This window comes from Antechinus flavipes, chromosome 1 (assembly GCF_016432865.1).
Source record: "Antechinus flavipes isolate AdamAnt ecotype Samford, QLD, Australia chromosome 1, AdamAnt_v2, whole genome shotgun sequence".
Lineage (NCBI taxonomy): Eukaryota > Metazoa > Chordata > Mammalia > Dasyuromorphia > Dasyuridae > Antechinus > Antechinus flavipes.
The window spans coordinates 572,537,049-572,557,242 of record NC_067398.1 but is presented as its reverse complement, the minus strand read 5'-3'; positions in this window follow the sequence as shown (position 1 = coordinate 572,557,242).

Genomic DNA, 20,194 nt, shown 5'->3' with positions numbered 1-20,194 from the left:
ATATATTAATTACAACCATTGTATGACATTTTAAGGGGAGACACTGCTTTAGATTCACCTAGCCAGCTTACAAAAGAAACTCAAGAGGCTTTGAGAGAAGTTGAACTGGCTTTATCCAATGTGGTTGAAAGAGTTACTCAGAAAGAGGCACCCACAGCAGTTCTTCATCAATTAGACAGTGTGATCAAGTGGATGACCCTCCAAGCACAACCAGACCAAAGCCTTACTCCTTACCCAGTGTTTGTGGCTAAAATCTTATTAAAAGTTATTGAGTAATACAATTATTTGGGATAAGACCTGACAAGATATACACCTTTTATATCAATGCACATATTAATGTATGCTGTATAAATAAACATCCCAGAATGGCAAATTTTATTGGCCACAGCTCCAAATTTTACACACAGGACCACCTTAATGATAACCCAGCTATTACATAATTGGTTATCAGTTTTTGAAGAAAAAGTTTCTAAGGTTCCTTTAAGGACCAATCATCTTTATAGATTGGTCCAAATGTAACATTTGTGCTGTATACTCTCATGACTTACCTATAAAAAAGAGTAGTCAGAACTTCCTTTTAGTCCACTCAGCAGAATGAATTGTATGCAATCATTCTAGCTCTTACTTATTATCCAGGAGATGTAAATATAATATCTGATTCGGTCTATTCAGTAGGTGTGGTACAAAAATTGCCACCGCCCAAATAAAATTTGTACCTTCTAATATATTTCAGCTCTTTAAGAAACTTCAAGAGCAAGTCAGAAAAAGTCCAAGTAAGTATTATATTTTACATGTTCCCTCTCATACAGGACTTCCAAGTCCTATGTTTTATGGAAATTCAAAGACAGTTCACCTTCTAACTATGTTGGCCAATACTCCTTTATTTCAGGAAGCCCAAGAATCTCATTCTAAATATCATCAGGCTGCTCAAGGTTTACGTTTGCAATTTGGGATAACAAAAGAGGAAGCTAGAAGCATAGTAAAAGCCTGTACAACTTGCCTTCCTTTCCTCGCTCCAATAAGTTATTGGACAATAACTTATGAAGGCTATCCTCTTGATCTGAGACCCAATAAAATTTGGCAAATGGATGTGACCCATTATAAATTTTTATTTTATCCATGGATAAATTTTATCCATGTTGTAGTAGACACCTTTTCAAGATTTACTTTTGCAATACTAGCAACAAAAGAGACAGCCCAAGTGGTCACTGAACTCCTTATACAAGCTTTTGCCATTATGGGTGTGCCACAAGCAATAAAAACAGATAATGGACCTGCATATACTTCTAAACATTTTGCACATTTTTGTGCACAGTATCAGATTTTACAAACCACTGGCATACCCTTTAATCCTAAAGGACAGTTGTGAAGACCAAGTTAGCACCCTGGATACCTTAGAATCAGCCAGAGTCAGGATAAGCAAAAGTCCTTGGTTGTTTATCCTTGGTCTTTAGAGGTAGAAGTGAACAGGATGGACACAGGACCTTCTTTCTCTTCCTCTACCACCAAAGTGATTCTGGTTTGTATTACTCCACCCCCTAATCCTTCCCACAATTCTTTGTATACACCAAAAAAATTGAACCAGCACAGAATAGTGGGAAGGGCCATTTTCCAAGCATATGCTAGTAGAGTATTGTCCAATCAGTAATTAGCCTTAAGTGCTCCGTTGTCCCACCTCATCGCATCAACTCAGAGTTTCAGACCTTTACAGACAGGCAATAGTAGAGAGGAGAAACAGAGACATCAAGATGCTCTTCCAAAAATCAAAAGAAAGGGGGAGTCACAGGTAACCCTAGACAACGTCTAAATCTAGCCCTTTATACTATTAACTTCTTGATTTTTGATAAAGATGCACTGGCTCCAGCAGACAGGTTTTAAAACCCACCAGAAGGGCAGTGTCCAGTGCAAGCAGCTCCACTATCTTTAGATAATCACCAGGTGATGTGGAGAGACCCGGAAAGTGATGAATGGAAGGGACCAGATAGGCTAACTGCTTGGGGGAGAGAGTTTGCTCATATCTGCATATATATCTGTGTGTATATATATATATATATATATATATATATATATATATACAGCAGATAGAGAAGGAATCAGATGGGTGCCAACAAGCCATATTCGTCTTGTCCATTGGAGACAGACAGAAAAAGAGAAAAACCTTGAAACTAAGGAGAAGAGCCAGGAAACATTTGGTGGTTCTATCTCTGACTACATATGGCACTGAAAGAGCATGGCAGTTAACCCTTTGTGTATGTCAATTGACTCATGAACATCAAAAATAACTGTTAAGGAGTCTATTGCAGGATTTCAAAACCTGCAGGAATCATTGAATTCCCTGACACATGAAGCAATGGACAGTAGATTGGTTTTGGACTATCTCTTGGCTGCTGAAGCCTTCTTCTAGGTTTCATGGAAGTCTTTTATAATACTATGTTGATTCATATTATTTGTTACTTTACTACTTGCGTGTGTTATATTATTACTCACTTGTGTGATACCTTGCATGTTGATGGAATTATGTATACCTGTTTCAACTAAAATAAAAGAAAGTGGGAGATGTAGAAGGCCACAGACAGTGGGGGAACTCTCAGTGAGATATAAGACCTTTCACACTAGAAGGAACTTGCTGACAAAGTCTGGTTCGGCTCTCATCTCCCATTGGAGGTGTCTCAACCTTACTCAGAGGTGTGACAGCTAGTGTTCTACTTGAAGCAGAGATACTTGCAGTAAAGATGCATTTACATAATAATAGCAGAGTGCTTATAGTTGCACTGTGGTGATATAATTGTATAGTCTTGAAACTCTGAAAAAATGACAGGCACTAACTCATCCCAGTTAGAGAAAGAAAAGTTAAAGTCAAGGAAAAAACTGGAGTAGATGAATAGTTATAATAGACCTGAAAGAAATGAGACTGAAATCCAAGAGGAGTAGTTTTGTTACCCCAACTGCCACTTAGGGAAGAGACTCAAGTTGGTTGGTATAAGATCTTCCAATATGGGAGAAGACTGAAGTATTTTGCAGCCTAGGGAGTTGTTTCGGGGGAAAGAGGATGTATCCATCTTAAAAGAGGAAGGATTCAGAAAGTGAATGATTAGGGAATATGGAGCATAGAAGGAAAAAAAAATAACTTGAAGATAATTCAGTAAACATGCAAAGTCCAAGTAGATAAATCAACAAAGAGGACACTAAAGCTAGAAAGAAGAATAAGTAATAAGCAAATATTACAAGATAAAGGAAAGTGAATCAATATGTGATGAATCAGAACCCTGTGGAAGTACAAGAAAACACAAAACAAGACAACATTCCAAAATGGCTCAAAAGAAAAAAAATAAGAGAAGAAATAGGGATTGATTTTAGGTCAAGAATTATTAATCTCAATGTTATAATAAAAATCTAATTATTAGATTAGAAAAAAAATGAATCCTAGGGGATGTTTTCTCTTACAAAGCAAAAGAGGGAATAACAGATTTGAAATACCAAAATGTTAATTTGTCATTTTCTAAGTCAATATGCTACCTGCAAGGATTATTCCTATCTGACTTTGACATGAATGCAGTATATAATTTAAGAAAATTACTTAGAATTTTTGAATATTAAAAAAAAACACCAATTGAAAGACTACCCAGAGACTCTCAAGAACCCCCTCTCTCCCCCCAAAAAAAGACAAACTTTATGCTTTATATTCATAGGATAATAGCTGTAGAGCTAGAAGGGATCTTAGAAGTCAATGAATCTAATTGCCTAATTTTATAGGTGAGGAAACTGAGGTTCAGATACATCACTTGATAGTAAGTCACAGAAACAGGATTTAGACCCCTGTCTCCCTAGCATTCTATCCACCACACCAAGACATATGGTGGTTAAATTTTATAATTCTTATAACAAATAATAAATTCTGCAATAGAAAGCAGAAAGACCTTTAAATATAAAAGAAAAAGTGAAACTAACACAAGGCTACTATTCTACATCTTTAAGAAATTGCAGAAGGAAATGACATAGTATTTCTGACAAATTTAAACAACAATCCAAAATGTCACCCCTACAACAAAAGTGAGCTATTTGAGGCATTCCTGCTCAACTTTCTTTCTTTCTTTCTTTCTTTTTTTTTTAATAACTTTTTATTGACAGATAAAAATCTGTCAGGGTAATTTTTTACAGCATTATCCCTTGCACTCACTCCAATTTTTCCCCTCCCTCCCTCCACCCCCTCCCCCAGATGGCAAGCAGTCCTTTACATGTTAAATAGGTTACAGTACAGTTTTCTTGTTGCACAGGGAGAATTGGATTCAGAAGGTATAAATAACCCGGGAAGAAAAACAGAAATCCTGCTCAACTTTCAACCATGCCATATACTAGAAATATAAGAAAGATAAATAAGCCCAATTACTAAGGAAGTAATGAAACAAATCACTCCATTTTTAGAGATCATTTTTTAACAAAAAAGGAGAAAAAATGGCCTCTGTAGCTAAAAGAAAGCAATAGCAGAGAACAAGGAAATCATCAAGAAAAACTACTCAGAGACTCTCAAGAACCCCCCTCCCCCCCAAAAAAAGACAAACTTTATGCTTTATATTCATAGGATAATAGCTGTAGAGCTAGAAGGGACCTTAGAAGTCAATGAATCTAATTGCCTTATTTTATAGGTGAGGAAAGTATTATGGAATCTTATGAATGAGACAATTGAAGAATATACATTTTTTTTCAAGGTACTTCAGTTTTGTTTCTTAACTTTCCTTTCTAAGTTCTGCTTAAATCATTATCCCTTATATGCTTTTTAAAAATCTCAACTCCACAAAGTACCTATATAAAATAGATTAAATATTAGGGTGCAGAGAAATCTCAAATCAATGTAAATAAATATAAAACATATCCTTTAGAGTTCAGACTATAATTAAAATAAGAATTGATATTGGAAATATAAGCAAAAGACACAGGTCTAAACTGAGTCTCAATAAGTAAATCCTAAAAAAAGATAATGAAAAAAGATAATAATGCAAGAAATTACATTATAATTAAGGGGACTGTAGTGTATGATATACTATCAATTCTTAATATATATGCATTCAACACCATAACAACTAAATACTTATAGGAAAAGGTAATTAAAATAACAAGGAGAAAGACAGTAAAACTGTAGTAAAGACATTAATGTACCATTTTTAGACCTAGACATATCTAACAAATATATAGAAGATGCTTAATAGAATTTTAGAAAAATTAGCTAACATAGATCTCTAGTAATAACTGATTAGAAATTTAAAAAGATATAAATATTTCTCAGATTTACAATGCACTATATAAAACTTGGCCAGATGCAGGGGCATAAAAACTAATAAATGAAGAAATATCAAATATCTTTTAAAATACTCTATCATAAATTTATTTAATTTCTTCATCTGAAAATTGTCTGTTATTCTTTGACCACTTATCAATTGGAGAATGGCTTGTATTTTTATAAATCTGAGTAAATTCTCTATGTATTTTAGAAATGAGGCCTTTATCAGAGCCTTTGGATGTAAAATTCCCCCCCCCCCCCCCAGTTTTCTATTTCCTTTCCAATCTTGTGTGCATTGGTTTTGTTTGTACAAAAAGAGTATTAAAAAAAGCTTCTTTTACCCCCAAGAGAAATGTTATATGGCTCTCTGCTCAGACAGAATTTATAGAAGAACTTTAAAAAGAATTTAAATATCACATGACAGACATTGAGGAAAAAAAAAAAAGATTATGAAAAAAAGTTAACTAACTAGAAAAGGAGATACAAAATCTTGACAAAAATAACTCTTTGAAAATTAGAATGGATAAGGGAAAGGCAGTGAAGTTATGAGATACCAAGAAATAACAAAACAGTATATAAAAAGGAAAAAAGGAACAGGATGTGAAACATAAGAAAAACAATAGATCTGGAGAACAGATCAAGAAGAGAAAATATAAGAATAATTGGACTATCAGAAAGTTGTGACCAAAAAAGAACTTTGACACAGTAATGCAAGAAATAATCCAAGAAAATTGTCCTATAGTGATAAAACATGAGGGGAAAGTAGAAATAGGAAAAAAAATCCACTATTCACCATCTCAAAGAGATCCTTTGTGGAAAACACATAGGAAAATTATTGCCAAATTTCAAAATTCCCAGATCAAAGAGAAAATTTTGCAAGAAACTAAGGAAAAGAAAACAATTCAAATAGGCTAGAAATGCAATTAGAATTGTATCAGCAACCACAGTAAAAGACCACAGGCTCTGGAATCATATATGCTGGCAAATAACAAATTAGGCCCACAGCCAAAAATATCATATCCAACAAAATTATTCCCAATATTAAATTAAAGATATGGAATTCAATGAATTTACAGATTTTCATTATTTTCCTTCATTCAAACCTGAACTCAATAGAAAATTTAACATAGGAGAGCCAATATCAAAGATCATTTTCAAGGAATTTAACATGGACAAATTGTTTATATTTTTTACATGGAAATGTATACCATATGTTTCAGATTTGTATCAGCAATTGGGTAGCTCAAAAGAAAGACTGGAGCAGAGTTGAGTATAATCTGATTGTAAAAAGCAAAACTATTTAGAAGAAGGTAAAACTAGTAATTTTGTTATACAAATTTGGTACAAAGGAAAAATAAACTCAGAGGCATTAGAGAGGGAAGGAGGCTTGTGGTATATATATATATGTATATATATATATATATATCCATATCTATATACCCTCTGTCTATATAAATATATATAAATGTAAATCAAATACATATACCATAAAGGGTGTCCTTCAGAGGTCTGTCTCTCCAGATCTATAAAGAAATAAGAGAGAAAGAATGGAAAAACTGGGAAGCAAAAAGTAGGGGAAGAAGACAAAAAAGGAATCCATAGGTTAGAGGGAGGTTAAGTAATAGCAAGGCAAGTTAAGAAGAAGAGTTAGTAGGGATAGGAAAGAAGAGATATATACAAACACTACAATAAGAATCAGGAGTAGAATTTATTAGAAAAAAAGTACAGCTAGTAATCATTGATCTTAGACAAAATCAAATTTAAAGATTCAATCAAGAGAGAAATCTACATTATGTATCAACCACACTAATATTATTTTAGATGCATATTTATATATGAGTGAATGCATGTATATATGTATGTGTGTGACTACATGTATATATGTATTTCCCAGTTTGTTGCTTCTCTTCTAATCTTGTTTGCATTAGTTTTGTTTGTACAAAGGCTTTTTAATTTGATATAATCAAAATTTTCTATTTTGTGATCAGTAATGGTCTCTAGTTCATCTTTGGTCGCAAATTTCTTTCTCATCCACAAGTCTGAGAGATAAACTATCCTATGTTTCTCTAATTTATTTATAATCTCGTTCTTTATGCCTAAATCATAGACCCATTTTGATCTTATCTTGGTATACGGTGTTAAGTGTGGGTTCATGCCTAATTTCTGCCATACTAATTTCCAGTTATCCCAGCAGTTTTTATCAAATAAAGAATTCTCATCCCAAAAATTAGGATCTTTGGGTTTGTTAAACACTAGATTGCTATAGTTGACTATTTTGTCTTGTGAACCTAACCTATTCCACTGATCAACTAATCTATTTCTTAGCCCATACCAAATGGTTTTGGTGACTGCTGCTTTATAATATAGTTTTAGATCAGGTATAGCTAGGCCACCTTTATTTGATTTTTTTTTTCATTAATTCCCTTGGGATTCTCGACCTTTAATTGTTCCATATGAATTTTGTTGTTGAAAATAGAGTACTTTCAAAGAGAATTTCTAATTAAAAGGTCAGAACTGAATAAAAAATCTGATCCCCAAATACAAGGGAAACAAAAGAGAAAGAAAGGAAAAGAAACAAGAGAAAGTATTAAAAATCAATAAGGTTAAATTGTATTTATATGACAAGATTACATTTGTAATTCTTGAGAACTTTATTAGTATAAGAGCATTTAGAAGGAGTCTATATAGAGGGTGTGGATATAAGGGGACTTTGGTGGGATGATACCTCCAAAAAACAAAATGAGTTGAAAAAGAAAATTGCACTAGAATAAGGAGGCAGGATTGAATGGGATGAATAATTCCATATTAAAGAGGCATGAAAGAGCTACTATAATGGAGGAAAAAATGAGAGAGGGTGAAGGTAAGCAAAAGCTTACTCTCATCAAAATTGTCTTAAAGAGGGAATAATAATTATTCTCCATTTGGATATAGAAATATCCTATAAGTAAATAAAAAGGTACATGAATGATAGAAAGTAGAGAGAATTTATTATGCTTCAGCTAAAGGAAAGAAAATGGATAGCAATCCATGATCTCCTTCAAAACAAAAGCAAAAATATATCTAATTAAAAGACATAAAGAAATCATGTATTGCTAAAAAATACCATAGGCAGTGAAGTCATATCAATACTAAACATATATGGACCAAATGGCATAACCTCAAAAAGTTTTGAAGGAGTAGTTGAATGAGTTACAAGAGAAAATAGAAACTAAAACTGTACTAGTGGAGGACCTTGTATTTTCCCTCTCACAACTAGATAAAACTTACCAAAAATAAAGAAAAAGGAAGTTAAGAAAGTGAATAAATTTGGAAATCAAAACTCTAAAGAAAAATGTTTTTTAAAAAAGAAAAGAAATAGGAATGTCAAAATGGTGTCTTTGCAATGTGACTCAACTTGTTGTATATCAATTTGATCATTCATAATGAATTATAATGGTGACTATTAAACCAATAATTCTACTACTTAAAATAAACCATAAAGATTTTATTTTTAAAAAACAATATTAAAATGTTATTTCTAGAATTATGGATAATAGTGAAAAACTGAAAATTACCTTAATGTCCAGTGGTTAGAGAATTATTGAACATGTTTTGATAACATTAATATAGTATTATATATACATAATTATATATATGTATATACATATATATATATATATATATATACAAACCTCTGGTTATGTTTACTAATATTTTTATCATGAATATTTCCTCATTTTAGCACTTTGAGGTTTACAAAATACTTTATTCACAACAACTCTGTAAGACTAGTAATTTTTTTCTCCTTACATATTTTATATAGAAGGAAACTGAGGACAACAAAACTAAGTGATTGGCTCATGGTCAGATAGCTGTGTTCAGGCAGAAATCAATGGATTTCTAGTACAGTACTCTTTCTTCTATACTGTGCTGCCTTCTTGACATCAAAAGGATGAGTTAGGCAAATTAGTGTGATCTGACTCCTTACAAGATAAGATACTAACACATTTACTCTTCTTCATCTGCTTTTAGGATCTCTGGAACAATGATAAATGATAATAAGACAGAACTGCTCAATTCATAGGTATGTGTATATATAAAAATATGCATGTATGTATCCATCTTGCTTTTTTAATCCAAGGAGAGTAATCTTGGAATTGGAAAGGAAGGAATAAAAATAGCTAATTAAGAATTGCTACTCAAAGTAAGTAGCAAAGTTTTAAGAGAGCACTGAACTGCTCTTGATAAATTCAAGTTACTAGATCCCAATGAATTACATCTCTAGTTATAATAAATAAACAAATAAACTAGAAGATATAATTTCAGAGTTTCTGTTAGTAATCTCTGAAAGATCCTGGTAAAAGAGAGAGATACTTCAGGATTGGAGAAGGGTAAATATTTCCCAATTGTTGCTGTTTTTAAAGGAAGTAAAAGGAGAGTTAGTGAGCTTGACTTCAACTTTTGTTTAAATTCTAAAACATATTATTAAAAGGTTCATTAAAGGATATTTTAAAAAAGATTGGTGATCACAAAGAACCAGAATGACTCATATAAACTAGGTTGTGAAAGGCTACTTTTTTTCTTTCTTTTTGACAGGTTACTAACATGGCAGATCAAGGGAGTGTATTTAATAAAAGTTCTCTTGTTACACTTGTGGAAAACAGGAAAGATAAAAAATATTTGATAGTACAGGTAGGGATTTAGAACTAGTTGAATGGCCAAATCTATTAGTGGTTCAATAGTCAATTGAGAATGTTAAGAAGGTCTGTTAAGAAGGATGTCTCTGGGGGAATACTTCAGGGATATGCTCTTTGCTCTGTGATATTCCATGTTTAATGATTTTATTAAGGATCTGGATCAAGGTATTAGTTGCAGAATCATCAATTTTTTTAGATGATATAAGGCTGGGAGAGATAGCTAACACTGCATAACATCAGAATATTAAAAAAAATCTTGGCAAGCTAGATCATTGGACTGAATCTAATTAGATGAAATTGAACAGGGATATTCATTATATTTTATCTCTATTTCAATAAGGATAGAAGTTAAGTCTTATGCTATGTTTCAAAATATCAACCTCACTATATTGTAGGAATATATTTGATGCGTCAAAATCTGGAAATTAGATTTTAATTCTCTTGGACAAGAAAGGCTTTATGCTATTATAAGTATAGTATAGTTAAGAGTTCTATAGGCAATCATATTTAAATTCAAACAAATCAGTGATTAGCAATTTTAAATAATTTTCTGCATGTTAGAATATTTTCGTATCTCTAACATGTTTAGACAGCCTCTCTCAGTCAGCAGGAAAAACAATATAAAACTGAAAGGAAAGAAGCCTAGTATTATGGAAAGAATACAGGATTTTTAATCACTCTATCTCTACTATTTAGTCCTTATATGACTTTGGGCAAGTCACTTAATTTCTCTAGACATGATTTGTCATTTGTAAAATTAGGAAGATAGAGAAATTGATCTTAATGGTCTCTTTTGGCTCCAAGTCTTATGATTTTTTTATCCTGAATTTCTCTAAAAATATTCCCTTAGTTAGACTTTCAAAGATTTAGATTCATGTTCTTTTAGAGTAAGACAAATTCAAATGTTTAAGTCAGAATCATATGTAGTTGGTTTGGCAGGGAGAAGAATGCCCCAAGAATTCATTTACCATGATACTTAAATTCTGTTAAGTATCATTCACTGAGAAAATTCCCCCAACTCCATTTCCTGTGAGTCTGTGTGTCTGGGAGCACAGTGACTCTGCCATAAAGGGAAAAAAACAACCTTCTGAAAGGTTGGAGGGTTTTTTCAAAGGAACTATTTTAAAAAGGAAAGAGGATAATACCCAGAACTTAATTCTGGAGAATGTGATGAGTGATAAACTAGCGTTTCAGTCAACATGAGCAAGCAAATGAGATTTCCTTAGTGGCCCTAAATCTAACAGGCTTTTCAATATCTTGATGACCTCATATAGCCTAGTTGAATGGCTGGCTGCAGCACCACATGCTGACTGACCCAAACAGAGAGAGAGAGGTGGAATTGTGACAATTTAGACAGAAGACATTTTTTAGTTTCAGCACGAAGCAGGCTGCACAAGAGCAAATTCTACTGGCATGTGCATTTGTAAAATACTGAATTCATTTTTGTGGAGGAATGCAACTCTGTGAATGTTTTTGTTGATTAAATTTCCCCAGTTACTCACTTTGAAATTTTCTCCTGATCAAGTTCTTTGCTGTTTGATTTATACATTTTGTCTGAAGGTGACCTTGAGAGTCATGATTTTTTTGTCTGATCTATTAATATAGTAGTCACAGAGTGCCTAAATTTGAGCTTGAGTTTAGCAGTTCCCATATTATTCTGGGATGAAGGATTAATAATAATGATAATGCCTTTGAATAGCATTTTGTAGATTTTAAAATTTATGAAGTACTTTATCAACATTATGTCATTTTACCCTCACAAAAATCCTCAAGAATAGGTGCTTTTATAGTCCTTATTTTACAGATGAAGCAACCGAGATAGAAAGAGGTTAAGTGACTTTCATGAGGATCCTAAAACTAGTAAATTTGACTGTATTTGAACTTAGGTCTTCCTGAATCCAGACACAGTTGCTCTATTCATCGTGTCCCTTCCTTATTTGGACCTTATGAAATATAGAGATAATTGTAATTACCAAATTATTCCTACCCTATGATTCTAGAGTTAAGTGGTATATTACAAAAAGAACACAGAAAATCCTCACTCAGAACTTGAAGTATGCAGGCAGAAAAAGTCAGAGGAAAGAAAGAGAAAGCCAAAAGGGGAAAAAAAGTGAACCTTTAAGAACTTTTAAGTCTAGAATTCCTAAAATCTGAGTGACCCAAGAAAAAAAGGCCCTAGACTAGCCATATCTCCTGAATGTCTCCATAGGACCTCAAACACATTTTGCAAATTATGTATGGTTCTTCTATTTACTGTTGAACCTGATTCTCCTTTTAATGTCATTATTTCTGAAAGTGGTACCTCCATTCAATTGATCTGCCATGTTCACAACCTTGGGCTAATTTTTTATTCTTCTTTCACCTTTTATTCCCTCATATCTAATAATAAACTTAATAATGTTTTAGTTTTCATTTTTGCAGTACTTCCCTCAATCATCTCTATTTTTGCTATCACCAAATCAATCAATCAATCAATCAACCAGTAAGTATTTATTAAATATCTACCATATATAAGGAACTATGTTAGATACTGAGGATAAAGTACAAAAAATGAAAGCATTCCTAATCGCAAGGAATTTACCTTCTAATGGGAGAAGCAAGTACATATATAAAATATGTACCATAAATATAAAATGAAAATTTGCATATCTATTATCACAACTTCATCTTTGTCTTTGTATCCTTAGTGCCTAGCATAGAATACAGTGCACAATAGGCCCTTAAAATCCCTGTTGGGTGATTGATAGCAGCTGGGATGTGCATATGTATATATGTGTGTGTGTGTGTGTGTGTGTGTGTGTGTGTGTGTGTGTGTGCTGAAAATTGTGATTGAGTTGAGTTTTAAAGGAGAAAACTTTATTTGAAGTAGAAGAAAGGAGCATCCCTGACATGCCTGTGTGTAGTGTTCTGGTTGGTTTTCTGGAGGTCTTTGGACCAGCCTTCATTTCAGCAGAATAATCACCATGAGAATAGCCAGGGATAAAATCCAAATTCTTTATTATCTCCTTCAAAGTCTGTCTCCTTCACTTGGGACCTGGCCAGCTTTCTGGAGGCCCTTCAGACGGGACTTGGTTTCAGTGGAGAAATGAAGGGGAGCCACGAGGAGCCTAATCGAAGATGGAATGTCTCTCTGAGTCCGAGGACTTATGCTCTAGCCTCCAGTCACCACAAAGGTGGGAGATAGAATGAATGTCTCTGGCTGAGTTTGTCCCAGCTTATATGCAGTATACTGAGTATAAGCCAATCATTATATCGCTAAGGAATTTTTTTGTTGTAAGATTAATTATTATAACATTATTTGTTGTAAGATTAATTCAATCATACTGAACTAGAGAACTATTAATCACATGCTAAACTAGATAAGCATTGTCTTATCAATTTCACTAAATTAACACCTTGTTTATAAGAATCCTTGCCTAAGTTTATTTCCCCAGAGTTCTGACCCATTACACCTGTGCAAAAACTGGAATATAGGAAATGGAATGTTATATTTGAGAAACAGAAAGAAAGATAATTTGTTTGAATTTCAGAGTATAGGAATGGGGAGGTGGTATTCAATAAACCCAAAAAATTAGTCTGGGGACAGATTGTGAAGGACTTTATAAGGTAAATAGAGGAATTTATATTTTGAACCAGATGCCATAGGGAGTTACTAGGATTTATCACAGAGGGGAATGTCATGGACAGATTTGGATTTAAGGAAAGTCACTTTGACAGTGGTGTGGAAGATGGATTGGAAAAAGCAGAAACTTGATACAAAGGGGTCATTGATTATTTAATCAATTATTTAATCAAGGCTAGAGGTGAAAAGGCATTCAATTAAGAAAATATCTGTGTGAATACAGAGAAAGGGCCAGCTGTATGAGATATTATGGGGATAAAGTGGTAAAATCGAATTGTGGAGTGAGAGTTGAGGATGATGCTAAGGTTACAGAATTGGGACACTAGAATGATGGAAGTACTTTTGCTAGAAACAAAAAAAATTGGAAGAAGAAAGATTTTGGAGGGAAAGATAAGTTCAGTTTCAGACATGTTAAGTTTTAATATTTCTGGGACTTCTGATTTTAAATATCCCGTGATTTTATAGGAATGAAACTCAGAGGACAGACAGTAGGCAGATTTAACCGTATTATATCTATATGGATGATTTTCATAGGCTCTTAACAGATAATTCACCTTTCACTCTCTCTCCACTCCAATTTATCCTCATACCACTGTTAGTCTAATTATGCATAGACCTGATTTTATCATTCTTCAACTAAAAAAAAAAAAAACTGTAATAGCTCCCTATTATCTCTCAAGTAAAGTTCAAATTCCTTTACCTAGTATTTAAATATTTTTTCTCATGAATCCTGTGGTCTAGGAAACCTATTCTGCTCAGTGTCCTCCAAGCTATTCACTTTAAGGTCCTTTAATATTTGCATTCATTGTACCCCATGCCTTGAATGTCCTCCCTATTCTTCTCTGTAAATGTGGTTATTATGGTCATTCATATGTTGAATTATTACCCATGTTTTGAAGCCCAATTCACAAACTACCTCTTTCTTTCTTTTTTTTTTTTTAAATAACTTTTTATTGACAGAACCCATGCCAGGGTAATTTTTTACAACATTATCCCTTGCACTCACTTCTGTTCCAATTTTTCCCCTTCCTCCCTCTACCCCCTCCCCCAGATGGCAAGCAGTCTTATACATGTTAAATATGTCACAGTATATCCTAAATACAATATATGTGTGCAGAACCGAACAGTTCTCTTGTTGCACAGGGAGAATTGGATTCAGAAGGTAAAAAATAACCTGGGAAGAAAAGCCAAAATGCAAACAGTTTACATTCATTTCCCAATGTTCTTTCTTTGAGTGTAGCTGCTTCTGTCCATCTTTGATCAATTGAAACTGAGTTAGATCTCTTTGTCGAAGAAATACACTTCCATCAGAATACATTCTCATACAGTATCATTGTAGAGGTATATAATGATCTCCTGATTCTGCTCATTTCACTTAGCACACATACTACTTCTTTCAAAAAGCTTTCCCAACCTTTCTCCCTCCATTACTCAATCTGGATTAGAACTGATACAGCACTTGGTTTTATACCTTTTTACTATATATATCATGACTTTGTGCTTCAGAGATATACTCATTTGTGTCTTATTCTTCGAGGTAAGCTTCATGAGTGCAGGATCTGTGATTTATCTAAACTATATTTGCCTCAGATTATATTTGCACCAGATTCTGTACCCAGCAAAACACTTAATAAATATTTGTTGAATAAATGTTGAAGTTGTCTAAGCTAATTTAATTTGTTTTCTGACTGGTTTAAATGCTTTTGATTTGTTCTTTCTTATCATATTGAAAAGGAAAATAAATATTTTTCCATCCTGGAAACAAGTATTGGGAGCTGAATTTTGCTTAATTTTGTATAGTTTCTAAAAGTTTATTATAACTTGGGTGCAGGAAAATATTGTTTTATTTTTCCTTAAAAGGATGAAATTAGCATGTTTACAGGCTGGCATGTTGAGTGTGTATACAGTGAATAACGTATCAGCTCAAAAAACCCATTTTTTTTTTTAAGGCTATAGTATTGCTTTTGCAGTAAAAACAAAAACAAAAACAAAAAACACAATACATTTCATGTACATTCTAATGAAGAAGACACTTTAAGAAATGAAGTGAAATGGACAAAATATGAGAACACATTTTTGTATCTTCCTCAATATCTAACAGAGTGTTCAACATGCAGATGTTTGAAAAACATTTATTGGAGCTTAATGAATATGCGAAGAAGAGTTTTGTGGACATTCAGGTATTGAAATCTAATGTCTTAAGACCATTAGACTTCAGATATCTGGAGTTTCAAAACTTCAATTATCTTAATTTTTTGGATTGATATCATCAGCCTTGAGCATTTAAATTCTGTAGAACCATATCCACTGCCTGTAAAAAAAAAAAAAAAAAATTGACACACCCCATCTTTTCCCAAGATTTAACTGATTCAAGTCAATGTGGTTCTCCTAGCAACTTGGAGAATGAAACCTCAGTCTGAAAGCCCAATTATAAATAAATTAGTTCAGATACTTCTTAGTTCAGAACATTTTTCAGTCTCCAGGGTAGTCTATGGAAACAGAAGGGATTATGTCTCCATAGTGTCTCTTGTTCATTGACTGAATGGCAGTAAATCAGCTTCTGATTTTCTTGTGTTTTTTTTTTTTCCTAGAATAAATGTGATCTTCAACTTCATTGTGACATTATCATCTCTTTTAGTAACTTTTCTAATGACATTATTGTTACCTCCCTTCATTTGGTACTTATTCATTTATTTAATAATCATTTGTTATATATCTCTTCAATACATGGTCCTGGAAGTATTAGATCTTCTTCCTTCAGGGGACTAAATATTATTGTGAATTTCTAGGCTATTGGGTAGATCTATAGTTAAGTTATAGGGGCAACTAGATTAAATAATTTAACCAAGTTAGTTAATGCAGTTAAATGATTCAAGCTGGCCTCAGATACTTATTGAAAGTATAACCCTGAGAAAGTATATATATTTTGCTGAGGCAATTGGAGTTAAGTGACTTGCCCAGAGTCACACAGTTCGGAAGTGGTAAGTATCTGAGGGCAGATTTGAAGTCAGGTCCTTCTGACTTCAGGATTGGTGCTCTATCCACTAAGCCATCTAGCTGCTCCCTGAGGAAGTAATTTAATCTCTGTTTAATCCATTGGAGAAAGAAATAGCAAACTACTCCCATAACATTGCTAAGGAAAATCCCTCAAAAGGGGTCATGAAGAGTCAGATATGACTGAACAACCTTTTTAAATCTAAAAATAACAGCATGTTACAATGCCAAATTAATCAGTCTTTTAAAAATTTTTCCTTATCTTTTGTATTATTTACCCAATCTATAATTAGTCTGGGGTGACCAAGGTTTTATCCCAGGGCACCAAAATTTGTAAGATATTGACAGTACTTTCTTGTTCTTTCAGTTTTCAGAAACAACCAAATTTAATATCTAATGAATAAGAATAAGAAGTTTCCATATGGTGGGACTCTTCACACTTGTTTCCCAAATGAGAGCCTGACCTGACTTTCCTCTGCTCTGCTCACTTTCCTGGTGAGGGGCTCTATCTAGTAGCCCCACTGATGTCTACCCATATCTCTATGCATGGGTTTAGCTTCCTAGGAGTTTCTTTAATCTTTCTCCTTATCCCTCACTAGAGCAGTGTCTTGGTGTCTTTTCTTGAAGGGCTTTATGTTCGGAGGTCTGAAGTCTCTTCCCAAGTCTCTCTACTACTTCAATGGAATTTCTCTGAAAACTATCTTCCTGTTTGCTCAGCAAGCCAGGTTGGCTAGTTATAGCTCAATTTGTACCATATTTCTATGTTCTTTTAAGTCCTCCTACAAGGTTTAGAAAAATTCTTCAGACCTTTGGAGATGAAGGGGAATCTACACAACAATATTTTGGTTAGCTATTTGTCTTCTTTAGTAAATTATATACTTTTCAAATGGATAATACTTTTCAAATGTTGTTTTTAAAATGGTAAGATTTAAATCTCCTCCAAAATTAGTTTCATAGTTTTGTCTGGATTTTTAAAACAAGGAATGTCTTGCCTTACTTGGTATGGTGGCTAAATTCAAGTTCATGATTCATTTCTTTGCTATTAGGAGTCCTTTTTTACAATTTAAAAATGTCTCTTAATTCAAAACAGTTTTCACTGAGGGAAATTAATTCTTATCCTCTTTCATTCCTAAGGCCAAATGACAGCTGTAACTACTTTAGTGGTTCCTAATACTTTAGCAAAGTTGGTACCAACCTGCATTATTGCTTGAAAAATGAAGTATAGTTGCCAAGTTTATTAGCAAGTTTGATTAAAGTATATGGAACATCTAAGTCGAATTTGGGGCTGAATGTGAAGAAAAATGTTGAACTAAATTTTATTTATGGGATAATCTCATATGGAAATAGTGGCAGATTTATTACCAGAGAGACTTAAAAATAGTTTAAATCAAATCCTATAAGATATAGTAAATACTCTCCAGTTGTTTTTCCAAGTCTGAACAGTCTGATTACATGTTGATGATATGATGAGCAGCTCCTCCTGTTCCTGGATTTAATCTAGCTTTTCATCTTCTTTCAATTCAATCCAACCCAATTCAATTCAAAGAATCACTATTAAATGCTTTCTTCACAAAGCAGTATGCTAGGTGTTGGAGACATGATAGCCCATAACATTTTTTTTAACCAACCCATCCCATCTATTGTCTTCTTGTTAGTATTTCCAATAGTATTCTACCTGCTGAGGGTTTGAATTATGTTTGCTTTTTGTGGAAATTTAAAATGATTAGTAGGCTGAAGCTATATAAGATGGTTTATGAAGATTTAAGATCATATACTATTCTATATCATGAAGCTTTTGCATGCTAAGAAATAACATTAGTGGCTAGTCTTCTTGAAAGGCTTTGATTTTTAAGAATACTTCTCATTTTTTTCTTTTCAAAGTAATGGTTTAGTAATTTTAAAGTACTTATAGTGGGAGGAATGGTGAAAGTAATAAAAACCACTTTGTATAAAGATTGTTTAGCTTTAGAATCAAATCATTTTATCCTTTTAATAGTTGTAGTTGGTTGCTACATACATAAGATTTGATTTGATTTTGTACCGTGGAACTTGTATTAACATTTTATTTGCATTTTAAATATTTATATTGTAACAGTATATTAAAAATTGGTAGTCTTATCTCTACCCTGTTCAACCTACTTTTTTTTTTTCTTTTTGAAGAATTGCACATGTTTAATATATATTAGATTACTTGTTGTCTGAGGGAGGGAGTGGGAGGAAAGGAATGAGAAAAAAATTTGGAATGCAAGGTTTTGCAAGGATGAAGGCTAAAAACTATCTAGGCATATGTTTTAAAGACTTTAAAAGGAAATACAGTTATCAAAATATTTTTTAAAAAACCCCAAAATTTATAGATCACCGGCTAAGAATCCTTGGACTAGATATCTAAGATCTCTTTCAGCTTCAACAGTCTGTGAATATAATTTCATGATAAATTGTTATAGTAGAAAAACAATGGGGAAAACCATATAATTATTTTCAATACATTCTATGAAAGAAATGTATTAGTTTTTTGTTATTGAAAAGTCTTGATAAATGCAATTTGTGAATATCATCTTTTCTGTTTTTATCTTCTTTAGCATTTGATTGGAAAGCAAAGCTCCTCTGAAAGCCACTGATCTGTGAATTTTTAAAAAGAAATTGGCCTTGAGCAGTTTATTGCTGAAAAAGACTGTATTAAGTGATATGAACCCTTGGAAAATCATCCTGTGGCTTCCCAGTAGGATAGTGTTATTAGATAAGCTAACTAAGGTCATGCCATATCCAAGTCAAATATTTCTCCATAGAAAATATTTTTAGGGAAATAAAAATAAAATCTCTTAAGTTTTACATAAACATTTATTTTTGAAACCTAAGCTTTATCTCAAATAGGGGTTCCAGGAATTGTCTCTAACTCTGGGTGATGACTCTTCCAAGAGAGATTGTTTGAAAAGAGCCAAGAGTTTCTTTCATACCAGAACAGAGATCAGCTATGTGGAAGAGATGTTGCCAGTGTTGGCAGACTGAAGAGGGAGGGCTGGAAAACTTATTAATTGTACCAAACACAAAGGATTGTTGGCATAATAAATTCTCTTGAATGAATAATAAGTGGATCTTCCATTTTGGAGCTAAACTTAGTGGCTGCACAATCGTTCCAAACTGTGAGAAAGATACTTTTTGCTCTTACATTGGTAAATTGAAAAAAAGGCTTATACCCGGTGAAAATAATTGCCTTAAAATTTACCTTTGCAGGGCTTTTTTCCTATGCTTATACAAAATGAATAGACCAGTGTCTAGCTATAAAGAGCACTGGGCTGGCTTCTAATTTAGGATATTCTGTTACATGGGTGTGTAGATTTGGGCTAGTCACTTAAGCTGTATGAGTCTCTGTTTGCTCATCTGTAAAATGAAGAAATTCATCTAGAAGACTGCTAACTTCTCTTATATTTCTAAAATTATTTAATTTATGATTCTTCTTCCAATCAGATATTTATTCATTCAACAAACATTTATTGGATACATACTACATACAAAATAAATTAGCTACTGCAGAAAACTGAAGTATACATTGTAAACAAAGTCTTGATGTTCAAGATACAGTCATAGAAAATGACTAGAAAATTCACTTTTATTTTTCTACTAAATGGT